At 26.8% G+C, this 6,226-nt stretch overlaps 1 long non-coding RNA gene across 2 annotated transcripts; it reads left to right on the top strand.

The window, feature by feature from the left end:
• Nucleotides 1-1,032: 1,032 nt before the first annotated feature.
• LOC116767070 (uncharacterized) lies at nucleotides 1,033-4,929 on the top strand. Of its 2 annotated transcripts, none has more exons than XR_009753527.1 (3): nucleotides 1,033-1,206; nucleotides 1,820-1,898; nucleotides 2,134-4,929. It is a non-coding gene; the product is annotated as an uncharacterized LOC116767070 (long non-coding RNA). The 2 variants fall into 2 exon arrangements; XR_009753526.1 differs by having other exon boundaries at nucleotides 2,117-4,929.
• Nucleotides 4,930-6,226: the final 1,297 nt, after the last annotated feature.

Raw genomic sequence — 6,226 nt, 5'->3', positions numbered from 1 at the left:
AATTATAATAGTAATCTTGCTTACAACTAATAGCTTTAGTTTATACTAAAATGAGGAGAGCTTTTTCATTTTGTACCAATCCTAATTGCATACCCAAAATATTAAATATCAATTATGAAAAGTACAGAGAAACCGCGGGGTAATAGTCTAGTATTTATATGACTGGGATATTACATATATTTCAACGCAATGCTTCTCTTTTAAAAACCAGGGCACACTTATATTGTGAATAGGCTACGATACTTAACTCTACAATAAATGTACGTTGAGCAAGAAACGCAACATTCTACTTTAAATGTAATGAGATCTAAGACTTCCGCGAGTTTTATTCATTTAAATGAAACTCATTTTTTTCGGATATACAACGCGTGATCACGGTTGCTGAAAAGTAACCGAAACGTCGGGATCACGTAGTTTTAACCAAAAATAAAGCAGTAGTATATCAGAAAAATATTAGTTTAGTTTAAAGTATGTATCACTCAACATTTGATTTGATTTCAATGCATAATTTTAAAGTATTTTTTGTATTATCCAAAAAAAACATGAATATTTTCAATCTATACTCTCATATATTATAAAAATGTTAAATCAATTCTATAGATGACGTATAGACGTCATATAGATGTCACGTATAGACCTATAGAGGTCTTATGATGTGAGATATTAATAAAAATTTTGCTTCATGAATTTTAATCTGTGAATTAGTATTCATACAGCATGAAAATGTTTCTATCAAGGGGAATATTAAATAAAAAAATATTTAAAATAATATTGAATTAAACCGTATTAGTTAATTTATTTTTAAAATGATTCAATTGAAACTTGTTAATTCTACTTCATATCAATATTGTTAAAATATAAAATATGTTTTGTTGAATCATTACTCTATTTTCTGGACCCACTCCTAACCATAAAAATTTTATTACACTTCCTATTCGAGGAGAGTGAATACAGAAGACTGTTTTATAGTTTTAAACTCTTTAAAACCTGTGAACATAGTTTATGTAAGTACATTCATACTCTCATTTCGTTGTTTATTATATATAACCAAATACACGCTGAATTTTATATATACGTATCATTGGAAAAGTAATAAAAGTTGTAGAAATGGAATTGAATTTTTATCAATTGTATATTACAGTCTCGAATACTGCTGGTATCATAAATTCAGTCTACGGCTAGAAATTCAATTTGGATTTAATTCAAGTAAGGCTTAATATTGTTTTATATATATGTATATATAAAACAAGTTATATATATTTAAGCAAAAAAAACGAACTCAAAAACAACATAAGAACACAGGAACTAAAAAATAATTTTACACTTAAATACTTAAATGATTTAGGTTCAGACTACTTTTAGGTTAAGTTGCTTAGTAGACGGCGCCGACTTCAAACGGTGATAAGATATTAAGAAATTGTATGTAATTAGATTAATGGAAAGTCAATAAAAATTGTGTTCTTTTTTCAACATTAGTTGTTAAGTTGATTTTTGTGCTGATAATTAGAATTTATTATTAGATAGTTTAAGTTAGGAAATAAGAGTTTAAGTGAAAAAAATTATTTTACTTTTCAGTTCCCGTCTTCGTATATTGTTTTTCAAAGTCGGTTTTTTTACTTAAAGATAATTTTATTCGATTTATCAACGTTCGGAAATAGAATTTTTATAAAACAATTGTTATTGTATTATTAAATTAAGATTATTTATTTTGAGTATACTATGGGTTACGTTTAGATTCTCGGGACAAAAGCTTTTTTAAGTTTAATGAGTTTTACAAAAAATAAGAAATTAAAATTTAACTGTTGTAATTTTTATATAGTGAACGAAACGTGTGGATTTAACACCGGAAAACGCAAACTCAAACGTTAGAATAAAACAAAAAATACTAAATAAATGAGGTAAATAAATCTTAACATATTATTAAGAAATATTCATTGACCGTAATACTCATTATTATAGATTCATATTAAATTATTAATAAATATTTTGTATGATTTTTTGTTGTGTTTTTTAAATCGTGGTGGCCTGGAGGTGAAAGGCCCGCCTCTCACACGTGAGGGCGCGGGTTCGAAACCTGGCTAGTAACAATATGATCTTTTCATATGTACTTTCTAAGAGCACCACCACTAACAGATGGTAAAAGAAAACATCGTGAGGAAACCTGGTCTTATAATTTCAAATTATAAGATTGAAATCGCCAACCCGTCTTGAACAAGCGTGGTGATTAATGCTCTCACCTTCTCCATGTGAGAAGAAGCCTTTCTCAGCAGTGGGCTCCGATAGGCTGATGATGATGATAATGATGTTGTTTAGATATAGTGTTGGGGTTGTATTGTAGAACCATTGCACATTAATTAGCACTTTTAAAATTACCTAAAATCTGATTAAAAAAAATTTAATCTCTATTCCTATTGGTATCATTAAGCGTATTATTTGCCGTCATAGTTTTGTGAAAGATTCTAATTGTAGGAGAAAACAAATGAACAAAATATAGGACTAAAATTTAATTTTTATAGAAATAACCCGTATATTTTTAAGTACTTTAGTCTGAATTGTGGCTATAGGCCATTGCGCCAAGCTGCATTGCGGTGTAATAGTAGGCGTTACATCTCAAATATAATGTGAACATCGCATATTTATTTTAAGGAAGATCTTCTTTTATTCAAATAGTATTAAATTGAATTTCTGACTAGATCCATTAATACTAATATTATCTCTACGCAGTATGGAGAAGTCGTTTACTGTTTCGTTTTTTATTGCAGATATCTAGGTATAGTCCGCGAGGTTAAGCTGAGCTTTGCATTTGCGTGAGTGAAAGCAAAAGTAAAGTCAAACAAAAAATTTAGAATTGAATTTTTTTATTTTTAAATAGATACATAACAGAAGTGGGAGAGCTATTCTAAATTTAAAATAAATTAATCAAGGCATGTTGAAAAAAAAAATACAATAATTTATGAATTCAAAATATTAAAAAAAATATACGAACTCTTCCTCAATTTATATTTTTAGGTCAATAATTTCTTTAAAATAACTATTTAAATTACACTTTTTTTTTACATTGTTATTTAAAGGTTTAAATATGCTTCGTTTATTTTTGTTAGAATCCATTTCAAAACTAGAATACAAAAATTAAATATTAAGTAAAGCAGTATAAAGCGGTCTTAACCTAGAAAAGCACGTGGCACGCACAAATTTGACATCACACCTACACTATCTGTGTGCACTCACACAAATGCAAATCTCAACTTACGCCTCACGCACTATAGTAATTATGTGTTTTACCCTTACTAAAAAATTGCAATTTAACAAACAATGTCATTTTCTCGTTCTATCTAAATTGAAATGAAATTAAAAATTTATGTTTATCTCTCCGCATCACTTTAATATTGCGTGACAAAGTTGGAGTGCAATTTTAATGTACATAGATTATATCATATCCTAGTATAAATATGTTCTTGTATATACATATTTATAAAATAATGTATAAAATAGTTATTAATTGCAAGCTTGTGTAAGTATTAATGTTTGCGCTTTAAAAAATTTAAATCAAGTCTAGCTTATTAAAAATTTTCTTAATTAATTCTATAAATACAAAAAAGATTACTAAGCCAATGCATTCTTATATCAAATCTCAGTTATGAAACGTTTCCTTTAATGATAGAAATAAAAATATTTTTATCGAAATTTATTTTTGCCAATTAATTTCTGAACTAATAAAAATAGCAGACTTTTTTCGATTGCGGAGAAAAGATTCTTTCATTAATTTAATTATTAGAGAGAATGTGTCAAATGACATTAGTTTCTTTTAAATCGTTATAAATGAACAAGGTTATGATTAAACACGAGAAACTACAAATTTGAATGACGAAAAACAGAATCAATGTTGTACTTTTGACAATGGTTTACATCATATTAGTTTGTATGCATTGTTATATAATAATTCGTTCAAAATAAAAATAATAATGACACTAAATTATGTTACTGCTATTGTAAATTTATAATGGTATTATTATAATAATTTTAAATTTGTCTCGCATTCTCCCTTAACCATTTCAGATGGAAAACTTTGTGTTAAAATTTAATATTTGTTCCAAAAGTTAGAAGGATAGTGTTACTTTAATATATTACTTTATCTTACAAAAACTAGAACACATCGTAGTTATAGAGTTATTTCTTGAAACTCTGAAAGTATGATGAAATAATTTTCTCCTTATAAGGCATTAAGATTAAGCTGAAACAATAATATTTTTTAAATAAAAAGTTGCGAGGTAATTTGACATATGCGTAAAAATGTAAATAGTGAAAATATAGGATCTTGAATTGAATTTATTTGCTAATATGTCTTCCTTGGTCTTACGTTTTCCTTAATCGATCGGAGAAGAAGACATCAGGGAGTTTCAAGATTTTATATTCCTTTATATGCCATCAATTTACAAAACTTAATTTATTTATTAAATAAATTTTCTTTGCTTAAAAATAATTTCGATGCAAACAAGTATTTATTTCTTGGTGTAATAATTTATTTTCTGACGTTATAACTTAGTATACTACTTATATATAACTAATACTACTTTATTAATTACATCTAACAAGCTTAAACGCGAAATATGTTAAAAAAATATATTGAATATTCAATGTTCATTTTAAAAATTATTACAATGAAATATGTCTAGATTAAAATATATCTATTTCAGTTCACTAATGTCTTTCTATAAAAATATCACTCGTAATCGTGTTATCGTTTGTTAGCCACTGACTTTGCAGCATGTTTATTTTGTAATAAACGACCTATGTTCCTTATCACCGATCATTGATTAAACAATGTATAAAGTACCAAAGTCATAGTAATTTTTAGTAAACATTAATTTATACACACGGGCTAGTTATTAGTCTTCTAGAAAATGTACCTACAATTCTGCAGAAACTTTCGTCACATGAAGGTTATATAACTTAAACTAACGCCAGCATTAAACGGTTCTTGAAATTTTGGAGATTTCTTATTGACTAGAGAATCCTTTTCTACTTATTTTTCAAGTACCATTTTTAGTGATAATATTTTTTTCGTTTGCTGTATTTGCAGCCAATCGTGTCTGAATAGAAACGAATATAATGTTATAGAAATAACGCTAAAGAAACAGCGGGTAGATTTGGTTTAAAATTTATTCTCTATTTTACTGATTTACTGAATTTTAGTCAATATTTTACTAAGAAATAGTGGAACATTTCTTAAAAAAATTGTCCATATTAGTTCTCTTGCATGTATATTATCCACTGAAATATAAATAGATTTTTTCGGTTTTGATAATCGCAGTAGATAAACCTATAGTTAATAATAATTATTACTCATTATTTATATAAAATAAGCCGTCAACCACAACCACAAGCTACACAGCCAAGGTTTGAATAGGACTCTCAAGTTTCATAATTTAACTTGTGCCTTAAGTGAGAAACTTCGTTGCTTTAGCTACTAGCTTACATTTTTTTCAGTAAATACATCATAAAAACATCAGTTACAATTTTTATTTATATCTGTAGCAAAGGATGCTTATATTTTATGAGAGTTCCAAGTTACAATGCCTAATATTTTTGAAAGATTCTTGGTATTTTTTGTAAAAAATACTGTTTAGACATGAGTCTCATTGTTGTCATACGAAATTGAATACAAATATACTTTTTCAGTTATACATAATTTGAAATAATCAGTCTTCCGATAGCTATTACTTAAAACGAATTAATGATTATGACTAAAACTACAAATCGGTCAAAAACTTCAAATCCAATGTTGCTTAATACTTAATTCACATATTGTTATGTTAGACCTTATTATAATAGGAAGTTAAACTAACTAGATAATAAGTTAATTTACTTGTTGCAGTTATTGTATTATATGCTACATTTGTATGGTGTAGTTTTTGTAACTTACGAGAGTATTATATTTTTGAATCTTTTTTTAAAGTAATACTTTTACCTATCTAGATAATCACTATACATTAAAACTGAAATTTGTTGAATTTTGACATCCGTATGACAAATATAAATAGTATTAAATTAGAACTATCAAATCAAGTTAAGAATAAAAAATATTATGTACCTAAACCATTTGCAATGTTAGATTCTTTCACCTGTTAATCTAAACTTAACAAAGTTTTGTTTGAGGATGAAATAGATCCTGGAAGATGAAAACACCTTCGCAGTTGTTTCCAAATGCATGATGTATACGATAAAG

Source organism: Danaus plexippus, assembly GCF_018135715.1.
Source record: "Danaus plexippus chromosome 3 unlocalized genomic scaffold, MEX_DaPlex mxdp_30, whole genome shotgun sequence".
Taxonomy (NCBI): Eukaryota; Metazoa; Arthropoda; class Insecta; order Lepidoptera; family Nymphalidae; genus Danaus; species Danaus plexippus.
Note: the sequence above shows the minus strand (reverse complement) of the source record. Positions and strands in the feature narration are given on the sequence as shown.